Genomic DNA, 19,108 nt, shown 5'->3' on the forward strand with positions numbered 1-19,108 from the left:
ACCTTTATGCCAGCCCCGTCACGGTGGTCTAGTGGTTATGGCGCTCGAATTCTGACCCGAAGGTCGCGGGATCGAATCCCGGCCGCGGCGGCTCCATTTTCGATGGAGACGAAAATGTTCGAGGCCCGTGTACTTAGATACAGGTGCACGTTAAAGAACCCCAGCTGGTCGAAATTTCCGGAGCCCTCCACTACGGCGTCTCGCGTAATCATGTCGTGCTTTGGGACGTTAACCCCCAGATATTATTATTATCAATAAACCTTTATGCCAACCAGGTGATTGGAGTACTGCTGCCTGGATAGTCATGTCAATATCTTGCAGGACAGAAAGTACTGAGATATCAGATTACAGGGAACGCGTTTCTCTCAGGCTGTAGGTTCTATGAAGCTGCCACAGATCCACTACCTAACGTTATGCCAGAAAAAATAGACTGGTGGTCAAATTCCGCTTCAGTTTTCATTCATTCATTTCAAGAATTTAGAATTCTTGCCTTAAGACCGATTAGCTCGCTAGCTGTTGGAAGCCTTTTGCTATCAAGCAGAGATGAGATATACGCGTTGACACCAATTCAGTGCCCCTGCGTGCGAGGGAATTCAGTTTGTTATATTATACGCAATAATAAGCAGTCTGCTCTTAATCTGTTAGACAATAAGAAATGCGCATGCGCGCAGCGTCTGAATTTTCGTGGAGTGTAACGCGCGCACGTTTCAATGAACTTAATTAACCCAGTTGGGGTACAACGCCTAATCTTGTAATTTCAAGCACTTCATAGGAAAATTAGCGCTGGTTTATGTTTATCAAAGACGTAAAGTATGCGTCACAAACTAGCCTAGCAACGATTAATGTTAACCGGCAAATATAGAAGGAAATTGAGTTGGGGCATCCTCCGAACACTTTTTCGCTATTGTACCCAGGTGCGCGCTGCAAGCTAATCAACGCGAATTATCAAAATGCAAGAATTTACGAAAGCTCAGGTATTGGCCTTGAACACACTCTCATCTATCATCTTTGAACGCGTTTACGTGTTGCATATTTTCGCTCCATACAAGCGCGGCTGCGTACGAATGCGACGGCATCCCTCTGCGGCCTCTGTACCTTCCATGACACGGTACGCAAAGCCAGCATATCAAGTGACGCGCAACTGTCGCTTTAAATTATGGTCGACCTCCGTAATTACCTGCTGCGTGGACGCAGTGTCCTAAGTCAACTTCACCGACGAATATATCGAGATAGCAAATTCAGAAGGAAATTCAATTTGCTAAAGAGCATGCATGTCAAAGTAGGTCAAGCATGTCAATGTGGCGAATTGTCTAGATAAGAGCAAGCATGCGTGAGCAACCATACTTGTTCAAAAGGACAGACTGCTTCGCTTGTTGGTCGTACACAATTCAGGTAATAGCCTGAACAACACACGGACGGCGAAAGAGCAAGACAAAGCGCTTTGGCCCGCCTTGCTCTATCGCCGGCAGTGTGTTCCTCAGTGCTATTGCCTGAACAACCGTACTCGTGTTTGTCAAAAGGACGTTATGCATCAGTGTGCTGTTGTAGCCGGCTCACCATGAGGCATGTGACTCATTCGCACATAATTATGGCTTAGTCATTAAAACAATCAATTCTTTATATAATGGGCCCAGGAACAACCCTAACATATTTGTCCTGGCGCACTGAACAAACTCACTAATTACAAGCGATAGAATAAGGACAGTCTCCAGCAGAAAATACGAACAAGAAGAGGGAAAACATAAAAACAAGAAATAATGACAACAAGACGCAACAGAGTAACCCAAAACAAATGTAGCAGAGCAATTATAAATTCCATTGAAATACGAAGGTAGCTGAAATGCAGAGGAAGAAAAAAGCTTTTGCACAATGTGCGGTACTAGGATGCAAGGGTGCAAAGGTAGGAATAGCTGCGAGTGATCGAAGACATCAAGATAATAAAAATACGTATTAAGGCATTGTAACCGTTCACGATTCAGTTTTGGCAAATGCCGGCAGGTACGCCAAAATGTCAATGCTCTCTCGTTATCTTACGTGTAATTCGATAAACAAATCAACTGAGAAATTTGGGGGAGGTTATGATACCGTGAACAAGCTTCAAAAGGAATACTAGGTCAGCGCAATATTTCGGCACGGAAGAGATGGCAATGGCAATAATTTAACAGTGCAAGTCGAGATCGCCAGTAATATGTAGCAAATCGATGGCTGTGCATACTTGCGAAATTTTTTGTGGATCCGATCATTCGTGTTCTGCTATATTGGGAAATGTCGTTCAAAATGGCCGACGCATATTTACATTGCGGATGATAGAATGCTGTGTACAGCTTTTGGACCAGTATCGGGGAATTGACTCCATTAGATATTCTCCGGAGAGATCCTTGAGTGCTAGGACGCCGCATAGCTACACGTTTGCTTTGAGCACAAAAATGGAACATAGAGTACACCGAGACCATGGATTTCCTAAACCTTGCATAATGATACAGAAGAAACAGAGCATCGAAAAATTGGCCGCCATCCCGCTCTGTGAACGTGAATGTCCAGCGAAGCTGTATCTAACACCGCACAATCTGGTGGGAAGGCATGTTTTCATTACGTTAGAGTAATGGTAGTGATAATCGCTTTGTGGTAGCTGTGGATGACTGTGATTGGTTCCGAGACAATTTTCATCAAGGTGAATTTGTTTCTTTCGTACAGCATTGTATTCACGCTGTTCTTCTGGTGTCCGTGGGCTTCTGGATTTCCGTGGGCTACCCATGGTGGCCTTAAAAGGAACTGAACGAGTTGCTAGACTGGTCTCTCTTTTACATATAAAAGCGGGAATCACCTGCGGCTAGAAGGAAGGACCGTTTGACGTCATTCGAAGCCCTCTTGTGAATTGCAAGTCAGCTTCAAACAAAGCTTTACCAGGAATTCGTGGAAGGGTGTTTCCATTGTTCATAGACGTCTTATCATTCAGCATGCGGTTTTGATGCTTGTTTTAATATTTTCTTTGCTGAAACGAATACTGAGGTCAATGTTTTATGCCTGATTGAAAATATTGATATGCCATTTGCGTGCAATTGTTAAATGGCCTCTAAACTACCTATGAACTGATAAAACAACTTTATTGAAAGTCCGGTGATGCTTAACAACCCTGGCTCAGGTCTTCCATGAGGGGACATCAAGGTCTTACCTCGTCGCCGCCTCTCGGGTCCAGCGGACCGCCCACTCTTGTACCCTGAAGTTGGAGCTGCGCAGAGCGGCACCCCACTACGACGCAAGAGCCTCCGGAGCTACTGCCATTTGAGCTGCTATAACCGAAAACTCCCACAACATGTGCGAAAGGGTCGCTCTAGTTGTCTGACATAATTTCCAAATAGCACTCGGGTGTTGCCCGGGGTAAATGTGCCGCAATCGCACCAGACTGGGGAATATGTGTGTCCGCAGCTGTCGCCAGACGACTGCCTGGCGTCGTTTTAGATTGGGGTGAGGTCGGGGCAATATCCGCCTGCCTAACTGGTAGTGCCTGGCGATGTTATTGTACCTGACTAAGTGTTCTCGCGTGTTTTGAAGCAGCAGGTCCGAACTCGACGAGGGGGTCTCCGATTCTGCGCGGCGGGTCATTTTTTCACCCAGATGTCGAAATTTAGTTGTGCTGTTGCAGCTGTGAACGAGTCTACAGCGAACGCGTTCGTCGGCTCCTCTGTCCACCCTGCGGCCGTGGTAAAACTGATACCCTTGGTCTTACCAGTATGCTTGCACCTATACGAAGATGTTGGCGTTGTGCATCAATCTGCTATATGGCTTTTGGTACATTCACGAGCCTCATATTTGCACTCAAGTCTGGTGTTATAACACACTATTTCAGAAATAGAAATAGCTAGCCCTAGTGAGTGGTTAGACAAAGTCAGCAACTGCTACCAGGACAGTTAAAGTTTTCTTAAGAGTACTGGACTGGACGCCAGACTCTAGTAAAACCACCATGTTACGTGCTTGTCGCATATACGCTAAACTTCTCCCTGTCTTCATCATCACCCTTGATCACTCCGTCTTGCCGTTTTTACTTCCCCTGTGCAGAGTAGCAGGCTAGAGTGCACTAGCTCAGGCCGTCCTTTCTGCCTTCCCAAGCAATATATATCTCTCTCTTTCTGTTCCACCATTCACAAAAACGAAACAAACCTTACTGCAACATCCAACTCCCATTCACAGAATAAATTCCTTGAATATCTTCATGGCAATGTCATAGAGAAAGAAGAATTCTCAATGACACCTTTAACCAAAATATTGAACAGTAACTGATTTTAATACTGCTTCTTGAAAGCGCCCACTAGTAGCCTTGTACAAAGGAGACCCCTGACAACTTAGATTAACGTAACAGTAGCTACGAAACAGACAGTTATGCGAGAAATTTACGACTGCAGAGTCAACATCACAGTGTCTAAGCTTAACCGTAAGCACTGAGTGGCTGCAACGTCAAAAGCCTAACTTAGATCACAGGCGTGGGGGTCTGCGTCGTGAAACTTGAAAAATTTCAAGGTTAATGATAGTTGAGCGACCGGTGACCAAATCGTGTTGATTCGGAATAAGCAAGATTTTCACAACAAAGGAAAGTGTGTTGTCCAGGATTCTTCATTTCAGTGAATACACAATTCAGTTCATTGAACACTAAGTTCTTCATTTCAATGGCCAGACGAAGAACTTGTAGACTGCCGGTTTGTGCGATATTTATGCCGCAGTGCAATTTTAAGGAAAAAAATGAGGATATTATTGCTCATTAGGTGTGTATTGGGAAATAAAATTGCGCATACTGCTCAACCTAAGGTCCCTAATCTGACTTACCTGGGCATGAACACTGATCTTGTCGGTAACCAGGGGACAGTTAAATAGTGGAAAGGTCATGGTATGAAACAGCGTAATCCCGTCGCTTGAAAGCACATCTGGGTGATTTGTTGGTGTCGCCAGAAGAGGTCGGTTTCACGGCTGACATAAGGTGTTACCATAGAAGAAATTTATCGAGTGGAAGAAATATATTTCAAAGTGTGAGACATGGACAGGTCTATTCGAGAAAAAATTGTTCGGCAGGTTCCACGTATTGTGGGAATTAGTTTCACGGGAATCAATGAACGAATAGTTGTCTATGTTGCATATTTGGCTTTCAGCCAAGCGTTGCCGGGTGGATGGACGTTTTTTTTTGTAAATAGAGTAGTTGTGTAAACATCGCGGGCTTACCAGGCACGTCAACTACACTGGCGTTTGCAGTGTAACTCATGGTCTGACGTAATGTCAGCCCTCACGTTACAGCACTGGTGTCAGTTTCATTGAAAGGAAGTGCACGCTTAGGTAGGATTATGTGAATATCATACGTAGCATTCGTTAGCGTATTTCTTCGTGGCCAAGTAACGCTTGGATATAGCTTGCTGAGTATGTATGTAATGTTTATTAGATTGTTGTAAAAACGTAGCCCACACTGCAACCGCAATTGATATTAACCCGACATGACACCAGTATTATAGGAGTATACGCATTGCTTATTATCTCATTACAGAATTAGATAGCCAGCACTACAACCACAGTTCACGTTTCATCGACATGACGCCTGCATAGGATATATTTCTAAAGAACGTTCAAGACGCAGGACTCTGTGGTAGAATACATGACTGTCACGAAAAATGCCTGGGTTCGATTACTGCTCGGATCCTCACTTTTAGTCTTTGCATTCGTCTGGTCAGTGCTGCCGGTGTCGGCATTTCCTAACGCTCAAGCGTTTAAATGACCAATGTCTGTTCTCGCTCTTCCTGTGTAGATAGATGTAAACTCTGAATCACCTGTGGCGCATACCCGCAGACTGTGGTATCCGAGTATGTGCCACACGTGACTATAAGGAAGGATTTCAAGGCGTACACGGCAGAACTTCAATGTTATTTATGTCATGACGAGATAGTCGCGTTCGTAATACATTCGTGCCCCACTGCGCCAATTTTTGTTTCTACCATGTTAAGGAGGCGACCACATGAGCACCCATACGTAGGCATCTAGATAGATAGATAGATAGATAGATAGATAGATAGATAGATAGATAGATAGATAGATAGATAGATAGATAGATAGATAGATAGATAGATAGATAGATAGATAGATAGATAGATAGCAACGGTCAAAGTGTCTTCGGTTGCTGGCTAAGAAGTGCTTCTCATTTAACAATGTTGTTGACATTCTGTTAATCTATTAATGCATCGCACTTACTGCTGCCATTCTTGATTAGTGCATTGCAGTGAAGTTCACAGGATGACTGAAAGGGTACTGTCTGATATTCCTGAGCACGCGCAGTAGAACATCGATTGTGAAGGCGTACAAGAGTGTATATAAGTGTTCCGTATCAACCTTCCACGCTGCCCGGTTGGCGCTTTTCACAATAGGGTGGGAGTGAGATGGCTGTGGTAAACAGTTTCAACGCAAAGCTATGAATACGGCAATAATCCGTCCAGTTTGTGCGGCCCACATGCTCTTGATAATTCCTGCCGTGATGTTAAAATACGCATGTATATCGATTAATCTTTACAAGCCAGAATCGCAGTGCTCGTACATCCTCGAGCAAAATGACAAAAAAAAGTTCTTTTATCGCCAAAGAACGAATTCTTAAAACACGAAAGCTACAAAGCAACCGCAGAGACCGTGTGCACCACCAGGCTCCGACAGTGCACGACGATGGGCATTCACGTCATAGTGAAAAATTCTTAGGCAACAGCATGTGGTTTGTTACGTGACATATCTGAATACCTCGTTTCGATGGTCCTGCAGTCAGATGCATGCGATAGATTCCGTAGCAGCCCCAAAAGTCGACACCATGTTGCCGCAATATTGAGAAAGTTGCTCCATTGTTGTTGCAACATTGCGTGCTACTAGGGTTGCTCATTTTATCTCAACCACCAAATGTTTGTTTTGATCACCTCCGATTCTGCCGAAAATAAATCTCGCTGTTATATTTCAATTCAGAAAGTACTTATGTATTAACGGCAAAACATTTTGATGCCACTAAAGCGCTTCGAACTTTGCGCACAGGTATGAACCTGTGTCGCGCGAAATAACTAAGCCAAAAGCGGTTCTTAAAAGCATTGCTGCGAAACATTTTTCTCTTTGATCAGATCGCACCTGTCTTTCATGACTTTGATATTTATGATATCTTGCTTTAATTTACGTAATTTTGGCCTTGAGAAAACATCTCGAAGTACACCATAATAAAGGTTTGTTTAATAAAAGACAGGTTTATTCAACACGAAATTAATTAGACTGTGTGCTTCAGAAATGCGTTTACTAAGTGCTAAAAGATACTGGTGGGACAAATAAAGCGGCGACGTCGGGACAGAATCGTGACAAAACTGGCAAGGATAAAATTCTGCAAATTTTCAGGTAAGAATGCCGGTGCATGTCCACCAAACCCCTTAAGTTACGCTGGAAAAAAAAATATTTTTCTGCCCGAGTCCCCAGAACCACAGCAATGATCTTAGTTTCACGAAAACACAATTCTCTTTCTGCGAAAAAAAGAAGAGAAAAGGCTCGGAAATCTCCACTGAGCCAGAACCATTTTTGGCGAATTGCGCGAAAATGGGACTTCGACAAGGTGCTGAAAAAAGGAAAAAATCTTTTGCAGCTGCGGGTCTCAAAATATCTCTTGACATACTATGGATATCGTGGGTTTGCAAACTGTTGTTACCTTGTACTTTTGAGATTCTTATTTTAAACTGAAACAACGCAATCATGGCACATAGTTCAATAATGCTCCAATTACAGATTCTTTTCGCCGCGTCTTCAAAGGGGCTCTGCAACATTTTTCCAAGTTAACACTGAATGGCTTCGTTGAAGGAAATGAAGCGCCAGTCCGAAACAAAACTTCATTTTGTTGACCTCGTTCGCAATGCTGTCACAACGTTTCTCCTTTATTTGTTCTCAAAGTATTTTTTCACACTGTGTGTGCACTCATAAATGCTTACTATGTAAATATATTCGTCACCACTCTAAAAAAAGAAATATTGTCCGACTCCTTCGTCAACACCGAAGGATTTAAAAACATTTATTTATGTATTATTTATTTACAGATACTGCAATCACCATTGGGTGATTTTAGCAGGGTGGTACATCAAGTTAGTTATAAACAATTGGCAAGTACAATGACATATAGTATATACATGTTATACAATGAATACAAAGAAAAAAAATACTTCAACCGGCAAAAACATACAATAAAAAATACAAGAATACATTTAACAATCATGTACAGTAGTATGTACTACGATTCAACTGATTAGTGCACTTTCTAATTTCGATGAAAACAATGCCAATGAGGGTGCTGAAAGAATTGCATTACTTAATTTATTCCACTCGACTATGGTGCGAGGAAAGAATGAACACTTAAAGCAATTATTGCGTGTGGGAAAGGGGGTTATGGTGAGGTCATGTCTCTGCCTGGTAGAGTAGTACATTATTGCGCTTCTTGAGGACAACTGGTCTTAGAGACAGACTCTAAGCAGTGTCATATTCTCGTTTCCTTTCTTTCCCCTCTCTTTTTTTTCTAACATCTCTCTTCTATCATTTTTGTCCCCCTTCCCCCAGCACATGGTAGCCAGCCGGCATAAGAAGTGTCTAACCTCCCTGTCTTTCCGCTTGTTTTTTCCTTCCTTCCTTATGTGACACTCACTTCCGGGAGTCCAGACTTGCTACGTATATGACTCTCCATAAAGAGGCACGTTAACTCTCTTGTGGGTCACACGACTCTCCAAAGAGAGTATATTGATCTCCAAAGGGAGTTCAGGTTCCTCTTGAAAGAGAGTCGTATACGTGGCAAGTCAAAGACTCCCCAAAAGGAGTCAAAGGCTCTCTTTTCTTCTCACAGTGGTCACGCAATCGGTCTTTTTTTCTAATAAACGCCAGAAGTGGCGCATTTATCAGTAATTCCTCATGGTCAAACAATTATCGAGGGACGCCTGGCTTTGGCTAAGGATGGGAACGCGAAAGCGTACGATCACCTTATGTTGATCTGCTGCTGAACTTTATGCTGACGTGTGAACGTTATGATGAAATCGCTGATGTGCAGTTGATGCTCATGTTCAACTTAGTGCTGCCGTGCTCTCGAAGTCTGGTATTTGTGTAAGACCTCAAATTGTGGTGTGGTTAAACATTATGTTACGCTTCAGCAGCACTTCCCATTGTCAATCACATGCATTGTGCTGATAATTATGAACCTTTATATTGGCTTTTGCTGAACTTTCATATTTTTCTTGACTTCACCTTCTGCCGGAGGCATGTGGAAGCGATGCTGTGCTGCGATCACTTTTATAAATGAGTATGTGAGCTGTGAAACCATTCTCTCTTTATTAAGTCACAATCAAAACAAACCACGCCCACTTATGGTTTACGTGAGCTTTTTATCCACACTATATGTGAATGAACTTTCCCAGTGAGACTTCAATCACTACAGCACATATTTTCACATCTACGTCATACGACATACCAATGTACTCTTGATTCAGAGCCCAGGTGCAGACACTGTAGCCAGCACCTCAAAGCGGGCGCTCGGCATCCACACACACATGGTTTACTTTATCCTCTGTTCCTGGTTTTCAAATGCCAAGTCGATAGAGGTGCCTCTATTAGATACTACTGTTTATCATCAATTTCAGCACATAAGCGGAAAGTTCAGCAGAAGATCAACGCAACGTCCAAGAAGGCATTTGCCTTAAGAACTTTGCAATGTTGTAAAAAAATAAAGGCGCCTTCACACTACTGGGGCCAAGCCTGCGTGAAGAGCGGAGCTTGGTGGCCTTCTTTGTTTCTCGTCATTTTTATTTTGCTTTCTGCATATCTCCGGGCACCGTTCTCATCCCCTACCGATCCGGGCCTCGAATGAAATCCCGCCTACACCTTTAAGGAGGGCGCTCAATTTCATCAATTAGGCCACAATATCTATCCCGAATCCTCTAAGGACCTCACGAAGGCGGTGGAGCGGATCCTCCTTCGACTTTATACCAAAACTCTATTGCGTCCGGCAATCATAAAACAATACAGGGACACAGGACAGGTGGTGCAATCATAAAACACTTTGACCGCGCTTGCACGAGGAAGTGCCCGCATTGTGAAGTAAATTCCTGTGACATTTTCCAAATGGTGTGGAACCCAAACCTTACACCACTACCTAACCCTTCGCGGGAGGAGGGAGGCTCGGCTGCTCTGACCCGACGGCCCGACGGGTCTTGGTTGAGCGGGCTCGGGACGCGGCCAACGCCAATGGGCTCCCGTAAGAGGGAGCCCACCTAGTGTTTGTACGGGGCGGCCCCTTAAGGATCGCTCCCACCCTCCCCGTAAATATTATCTCTAAACAAATGCTTTTCAGTTAGTCACTCAGTCTGCATCTCTTTTTTTTTTCATTTTCTATCCTCTTTCTATATTTGTAGGTCTTTTTTTTGTCTCTGTCGTTTTCTATTTCTTTCTTTGTCTCTCTGTATTCATGTTTCTCTCTCTTTCTCTGATTATCGCTCTTCTGTCTTTCTTTCTGTTTTTTTATTTTCCCTCACTTTCTCTATATTTCTCGCTTTCTCTATTTTCTATGCTAGGACTCACTCTCTCTTTTCCCTCATCAACCTCAATTTCCTTTCCTACTCTCTTGCTATACTCATACTAGACATGGTAATGTTTCGCTCTGCTAGTGGGCCTGGATAGCCGAGTGTTTAGATGCTCCCCTTCAGATCTCTCTCTCTGTGTTCTTTCTCTCGCCCGTCCGAGTCACGTCATCCCGTCCCGAATAAATTGGCGCAGCGGGAAAGGGCCCGCTGGGCACACATGTTCGGTGGGCGAAGCCGAAGACCAAGACAGGGACGAAGAGAGCTCGCGGAGCCAGCCGAGTTATTGCGTTGCACGTGCTAGAAAAGTAGATGACATTCACGATTATAATAGTTTATGCGAGCGCGTAACGGCATAACGAAAATCATAAGAGCTTCGCTCTAAAAACCCTGATATCTCAGTTTTCAGCCATGCGAAAGTCCGAAATAACAAGCTGACGAAGCACATGCGCAGGTCGTCGGCTCGCGTTTACTTTTTTTAATTTTTTACTCACGCGAACGCCGCAAAAACGACCTGAATGAAGAACACGCGTGGCCGACGCGCTCATGCACAGTTGGCGTGCTGTGCTCATTTTCAAGCGAAACTTGTTATGAGTTACATATTTAGGTTGCCGCGTTGTGGTACGTCAAAACCCGGCGCTAGCGGGCGTACGGAAATGCGGCCCTCGAATGTACGACGGCCACATGCATGCGTGATTTTACACTCACAGCGGTAAGACAGTGTTAGCAATTCTCTTCACGGGAATAAACATTTGTCCCATACTTCGCTCTCGTTTCAGGAGTGCTGGGAACTCCCTGCTGCACAGGTTAGACACACTCTCTCGATAGAGTTCTGGTACTCTGGCTGAACGAGAGGGAACAAGCTTTATCGCCATCGTAAAGACATGCTTATGAAATTGAGTACATACACTCTCTGCAGATGTTACGCTACTCCCTCACAGAGTTTTACAGTTATGCTTGAGCTCAACTCCCTCCAAGAGTGGAATCACTCCTGCAGCTCGGAGTAACGTGAAAAAAAAAAGAAAGAAAACCGGCGTGCATTTGCTACAATGTATCCGTGAAGAGGCTCATTGAGAATATCTGAACCTTACGTCACATATACAGAATGGCGTCCCCACATACATCGCAGTCGTGTACAACACAACAACACTGAACATATACCGCTTGAGCTACGGACACACACACACATGGTAACCGGTATATATACCCACGATGCCTTGTGCCCCTTCCATAGTCGGTGGCAGCAGCTCTGCTGTGCGCATTTAAACAGCAAAAATACACAGCACACGTGTAAGTACCTGGTTATGCTCGGAGACACTGTAGGCACATCTGCCTGCTACTATACAACTAAATAATATCCAATGCCGTTTTAAATAATAAATTCTAATTATCAGCCTGAGCTCTATCATATCGGCTCAATGCAGTACAGCCGCTTATGCCAAAAGTGAGAGTTGAAGCTACGGGCTTACAAATTCAGTTGCGACGATCTTTTAGCAGCGCTGGCCGAAGAATAATATACGACGTTACTGTCAGGCGTCCGATCTGACAGGCGGTGCCGTGGCATGCACGCCAGAAAAACAACACCGCTCGAGAAAACCACAACGCAAATGCATCTGTGGCAATTCCTGCAGTTTCGCTTAGCTCAGCTGCACTTTCATGTTACAGCGAGAAGCTCTCGACGCTAAAATGCGCAAACTTCAACTTTTGGAAGCCGCCTGCGCCGAGATCGATTCCTCCCAATATGATCTGTACAACTCCCACGAAGGTAGGCCTATAGCGTACCCGCCGTGTCTGTCTACATGCTATCGCCGCTTCTGGATTTCAGGATGCGCGATTATGAGGAGTCAGAATGAGTGTACTGTAGAGCATTGTCATCGGTTAACCTGAGTGAGCCATTGTTTTTTGCGTACTTTGTCCGCTGAAGGAGCGATGAGCATCGACGCCACGCGCTTTCAGCCAACGCACAGAGCCGCCACCGAAAGCCGCCGGGCGCACTCGCTGGTATTTCGCTGACTCATATGTGAGAACACAGACATGCAAATTGGTACGTCTTATTGAACTAACTTGACGGCATATTTTCCTGCGCAATCAATTTGGTTGTTAGCAATCGGTTATGTAGTTGTAGGTATGGGCAGAGCTGGAAATCAGCACACTGACACGGCCGCTGTACTGGCATATCATCGCTTGCGCGAGAATATAACCTCATTCACTCAAGTACACCCGTACTTATCGAAACCGATTACAGTCAACATAAAACTTCTGTGTATTTCGATTGGTAAAAAGAGCGAGAAACAGGCCTTGAATTCGGAAGTAACAGCCGATAAACTGCGCCTGCTCATCGGTAGTTTTTTATCTTTTATAACTTGTGAATTCTCAAAGTTGCCGCTTTTGGCATTATCGGCATGTCATGCGTGGCGGGCAGCAGTTTGTGTCTCATGAAAACGCAAGTTTGAGTTGGGAAGGAAGATCACGTCTGTGTGGGGCCCTTAAAGATGAGGTCAAACGGTGCGTTGTCTTGACAGTCGGCGTCCTTGTGAGGCACATAAAATTTCTACGGCACATAAAATCTGTATTCTTGGAGGCGTAAAGCCCCGCGACCGAGGCGTCCCGTAGGGTCTTTGAGGGAGGAGAGCCAACATAAGGCATGATAGTACCGCGGTGAAATGTCGTCCGAAGACGTATGGGCAAAACTTGGCAATGGTCCAAACAAGGGCGAGGCATTCACGTTCTGTGATCGAGGAATTGTGCCCTGAGGGCGATAGAAGGCGGCTAGCATAAGTGATTACGCGATTCATCTCCCGTTGTCGTTGGGAGAAAATAGCGCCAATGCCATGGCCACCTGCGTCCGTACGAACTTCAGTGTAAGCAGACGGATCAACTGTTGCAGAGGGAATCAACTGTTGTTAATTCCCTCATTAGCAAGAAGCTGAATGCATTGTCGGCGATGCCCTTCATAATGTGTCTGACCTTATCTGCCTCCGGCATGTTGCCGTCCGTTTTTCGGCAAAGTGCCTGAACGGCCGGAATGTAGGAGATGTACGATTCGGTGGACGTCTGGGCACGGGAGGCTAGCTCCTTTTGGGCTTCTACTTGGCGTCCGATTGGTCTCCTAAAGAGATCACGCAGCCTCTCTTTGCAGATGGCCCAACTTGTGAGCTCGGTTTCGTGCGTCTCAAACTACGCCTTTGTGGTTTCCCCCAAGTAGAATATCACGTTCGCCAGCATAAGGGTTAGATCCCACCTGTAACTGTTGACGACGCGCTGGTACACCACCAGCCACTCTTCGACGTCGACCTTGCCAGTGCCGGTGAAGTTTCCTGGATCACGTAGCGGATTCATGACGTATCGCACTGGAGTCCGAGTGCCCGGGACAATGACGGTAGCCATAGCAACGGAACCGATGTGACGTCCGCTGCGGAGATCCAGGTCCAACTTTCGTAGAGACTACCCAGCAGCTCCACAAAATGTTACACGTAGATTTACAGTTTTGCAGCATATTTAGAATATGTAAAAGGGGAGCGTTGGCGCACTATGACAAGCGCAACGCCATCGGTCTAAGCCCGAGACACTTCATCTTCGTCTTCGGCTAGTAGTGTCCTCTAGTCCACGGTGGCACAAACACCTATGTGATAATATTACGCAGTCGGCTGCAAGTAATATGGTGTAGTTGTGTCGGTTGCTATATCTTAATGTAGACTGAAAACAGAATTGGGCCCAGAAGTGACCCCTGTGGTGCTCCGGATATGACGCGTGCACTATTCGAGATATGGTTTTGTATTTTGACGAACTGTTAACAGTTTGTTTAAAAGGATATATTGTGTTGGATCTATTCAGTTGCTTTCGGATCAAGTTGGAGATCCCGCTTTTTTTAAAACCAAACGGTAATGCGGGACGTGATGAAACTCCTTCGAACAACTGACAAAGATTACGTCGATGTGCAATGATCAATGCAGTGAAAGAACGATCATGAGCCGTTACTAGTTACAACAGTTGAGTTTTGTGGGACACGTGTTTTCGAAAACCATGCGGGCTTTCGAAACACTTGTCGCACCAAACTAGACGATGATTCATCCGCATGTTTGCTACCCATAATGATGCTGCGGCTTTCGAAACCCGTGTCCCACCAGACTAGACTATGATTCATCCGCAAGTGTGTTACCCATGAGGATCGCTTCACCGGTAACCTTCTACAGGACGGTGACAGCAAGACTTACCCACACAATAAAACTGACTTAGTGCTTTCTGGTCATTCTTGTTTGCAATCGAGCTCCAAAAGCGTTTATTGTTTTTGTTTTTTTTTTTCGTTTTGCATATCTGTATATACGCGTGACAATCGCTCTTTGCATCGTACTTGCCGTCATGAGCGTTATAGGCAGCTAAACAAGCAACCATGTTGTGAGCTTAAAGTAGGGCACTGCACGGGCCGTGATTCTCGGCCTGGGTCCAACCCGAGCCCGGAACTTGTTCAAGTTTACCCGCCCGAACCCAACCCGGTGACTCGAAGCATGACAGGGCTCGGTGCGAACCCGAGCGAAAATTTCACCTACCCGGCTCGACCACCAATCGGCCCCGAGCCAGTAATCCGGAAGGCGTTGCCCGTGCATGGAATCAACAGCAACGCGTTTTAGGTAGCAAATATCTCCGCATGGTTGGCGCATTAGATGCCCCATCAAGCTCGAAAATTGACCGGCGTCCCGCGTCGGCGTCTCCCATCGGCGGCGTACCACACAAGTAATGCAAAAATATCACCATCACGTGATTACGTCACCACATGACGTCACCATGACGTCACAGCTCACCTTACTTTGTCACGCCATCGTGGAGTCACAGCGATAGATGATGTCTCAGACAATGAACATAGCGGTCAAGCTGATCCCTTAATTTCTTTCGGAAATCGTACCACTCTTCAATATGATCTATGAAACTCCTCATTCAGGGCTTCTTCTTGTAGGTTTCTGTAGGCTGTTGTAGGTTGTAGGTTTCTGTAGGCTTCTTGTAGGCACGGCTTGTAGAGCGCTCTTTTGTTTCCGCATTATAAGGTGTATTCCTTGCTCCGGCTGTTGTAGAAGTATCACGTAAGTTTCGCACCATACAGCGGAACAAGACGAAAGCTCATACGTTAACAATGTGGGCACACAAGCAGGTTGTGCATGTCCACCTCGCGTCACATGACCACTGGGAACCGTGATGTAGCCACGGAAAAAGAATTTTTCTCTATAGTGATTCCATGTAACAAGACTTCGCCCAGACCTTTCCCTTTAGTGCACCTCTGGAAATTTCAAGCACGTTTTCCGCTTTGGAGTTATGTGATCGCTCTCCCGATGATAAGTCATAGGTATAAATTTTATATGACATTTATTACTGAGATTACAAAATAACATTTGAGATATAAAGTATTAACGAAGGCAAATAAAGCACAGAATAGCGAGATGTTAATTATATGAGCACCTCATATAGTTGACACCTCGGTACAGATAGAACAGGTTTGCCACAGATATAAACGCTCAAAGTGCCTTGGGTTTGCTAAGAAATGATTCGCCTTTAATATATGAAATTTGAGGAATATGACGTATGCCTCTCTGAACGTTAATCAAATTGATGGATAGAACCTCCTGAAGATACGATCGGATCCGGTGGAAATAGAAAGAATGTGAAATATTGTAACATACTCCAATGTTATTTTCGCGATTTGAATTTAATGTGCATTTTGAAGCTGCATTTGACACTCACTGAAACCGGTAGGTCGCGTTTAGTGGCGCAGAAATATTGATATTTCGCGAACAAGTCATTCGCAATGCTATACACAGCAGCCTTTTGCTTGGACGCACCGTAATTCTTGCGTAAACTTACAATTTATATATTATTACGCTTCCCCTTATCATATGCGTAGGACGAGGCAGGATGAATTGGACGCTGTGAAGCCTTGCTGCCTTCGCGGCAGCAAGCGGAAAAGAAATCAGACGCCAATTCTGGAACAGGCACACTGATGTGGTCGGGGGTCTACCCATAGGTGCGGGAACCAGCCAGACCTCAGGGAGATGTAGAGCTCAAAAGCCGGAGCTGATAACAAGAACGCTTATACATATGACGATTTGGTAGCATGTTCTGAGCGTCTCGACGCTCGCGTTATAAAGCCTGGGTCTTCCCCAGATGCTGTGTTAGGGAAAACAATCGTACGCGGGACAGTCCAATCAACAAGTTGTCTTCATCTCCGCCCCCAAAAGGGAAAGGTCGAGGACTGCCTCCTTTCCACCCCAAGAAACAGAGAAGCGGCACGCCCCGCGCGACGAACGGCGCCCGGGATATGAACGGAAAGCACAATGGGGCACCATACACACAGTGAAGGGATCGCGGGAGCGCGACTTCCTGAAAACTGGCCGTGCTGTCAGGTGCAGTCTTTCCTTACATTGATAGCATCGCCGGCATAGCTGACGGCAAGCTCCCAAACGGGTCACAAAGCCAGAAAGGTACCGCGTAGCGTTGGAAAGGTTCCCGACGAGGAATCTTAGGCGCTCGGCTAATTGTCCGGTGCATCTCGCAGAATGCTGAACAAAGCAGTGCACAAGTGACTGCGTCTTCTGAGCAAAATCGGCTGCAAATAATTCATCTCCGAGCCATAAAACCGTCAAACTCAGCCGAGTGTGTCCAAGGCGCTTGACGAGGTGCCCTGACAGCCTTGAAGGGTTCAGGACACAACTGCTGTGTTGTCGCCGCATCAGGTTCTCTTCGGGGAACGTTGAAGGCGAAGAAAGGAGGGCAGATGCCGCCACATCATTACCACGACCCAGCGGCGCCAAGCCGTGAAACCTGATCATAACAACACCCAGCGCTGCATGCCTGGCACAAACCAGAGTAGCACAGCTTTGTGAATATAAAGTTGACGGTGTGTCGTAGCTTTTACTATCACCTACCACTGTTGCAGCTTCTGATATGTGTACGGCCGTATCGGCGCTGTGTACGGCGCTGCAGATTTAAAAAAATCTGATCAAAAGTAGGAACATTTCCCTAATCGGTAAAGTGGGGGCAAGAGAGGCTTTGCTGTGTGGGGCTGACCTACTATTGGAAGGAAACCGCGCGAAAGACGATAGACCAGGAAGAGAAGGACACATACAACAGCGCTGCTCCTTCCAATATGTCGTACCAAGTCGCCCAAGCAACCACTTTAGCTGACCTACTAGTTTTCTTTGCTTCTCTCTTTGTTATCGCATTGCGCAATGATCATTCCTAAATATTTCCTTCCTCCATGCCAGAAAGCGGAGCTTCACCCACGAGCGTAGCAGAGCAACACTTCTGTGGATAAGGCAACAACGACGGGCATGCATGAAACGAGGAAATGCATGAATGAAATGCGGCAATGAAATGTGGCAACGCGAAACGACGAGTGCTTCGATAACAGGTCATATTGCCATATCATAAAAAGCTGATCGCCAACAGGCCTGCGATTGAGAGAGCGTGATTGATTGGAAAAGGGTGCATATATTAATATGCATGGCGATCGGCGCATTTCCGAGGGCCGCATTTCTAAACGCACGTACTACATCTGTACACTCTAAGAAAAAAATCGAGTATTTGGGGTGTGTTTCTGCCACACAACAATAATCGTCATCCACCTCACGTACAGTCGCGGCCACTGTTAGAGGGAACACGGAGCGGGTGACCGCGCTCCGCGGAGCGCCACGACGGGCGCCGTGCGAACTATTGCGGCGCAAGCGCAATCAGCGCCACAGGCGGAGTTAGCTGCGCGCCGTCTGCTACGGTGCCTTCCACTTCGCCTCGAGCGGCGAAACCTAGATTGCGCGTGTGCTTTGGAATACACAAACCCTGTAGCAATGGCGTGTCAATAGATACTATTCTAAATCAGTTATGAAAGCGCGCAGGCATGCTGTAAGCCTAAAATATTAACTGCGCCTTTTACTTCTAAAAGTTCCCTTTGATTACAGAGGGTGGGTTTCAGAATTGGCATGCTAAGGAAGTAAAAAAAATCCCACGACAAACAAGATATATTGATAAATCTGTGCTTCAGATTTATTATATATACGATGAAGCCAAGACCACGGCTGGAAATGAAGCTTAGATGATGGTCTCCTTCCTTTCGGACACAATCGAGGCAGCAGGGTGCAATGTCCGAACCAATGACGAAGGCGAATTTTAGTACCTGGTTGCACGTCCCCCGGAGACAATCGCGGCAGGCATCCTACGTGGCAGGGAACTGTATAACGAATCCACAAGGGTGGCATCCAACTTAAGGCGTTCCCATTCAGCGTGGATTGCCCTCCAAAGGATGTCCCTGGACATTCCATGGAGGGACTTGGATGCGAGTGCCGCTTTCATTTGGCCCCAAATATTTTCAATAATATTCAAGTCTGGTGACTGGGGCGGCCACTCTAAAACGGCGATGTTGAGCTGGCGTAGTAGGGCTTCAACTTTCTTCGAAGTGTGCGCAGGCGAACGGTCGTGTTGGAATACAGGACCAGCCCCGGAGAAGTGCACCTTTGCAAGTTCGCGATGGGCCACTGTGG

Source organism: Rhipicephalus sanguineus, chromosome 11, assembly GCF_013339695.2.
Source record: "Rhipicephalus sanguineus isolate Rsan-2018 chromosome 11, BIME_Rsan_1.4, whole genome shotgun sequence".
NCBI classification, from domain to species: Eukaryota; Metazoa; Arthropoda; class Arachnida; order Ixodida; family Ixodidae; genus Rhipicephalus; species Rhipicephalus sanguineus.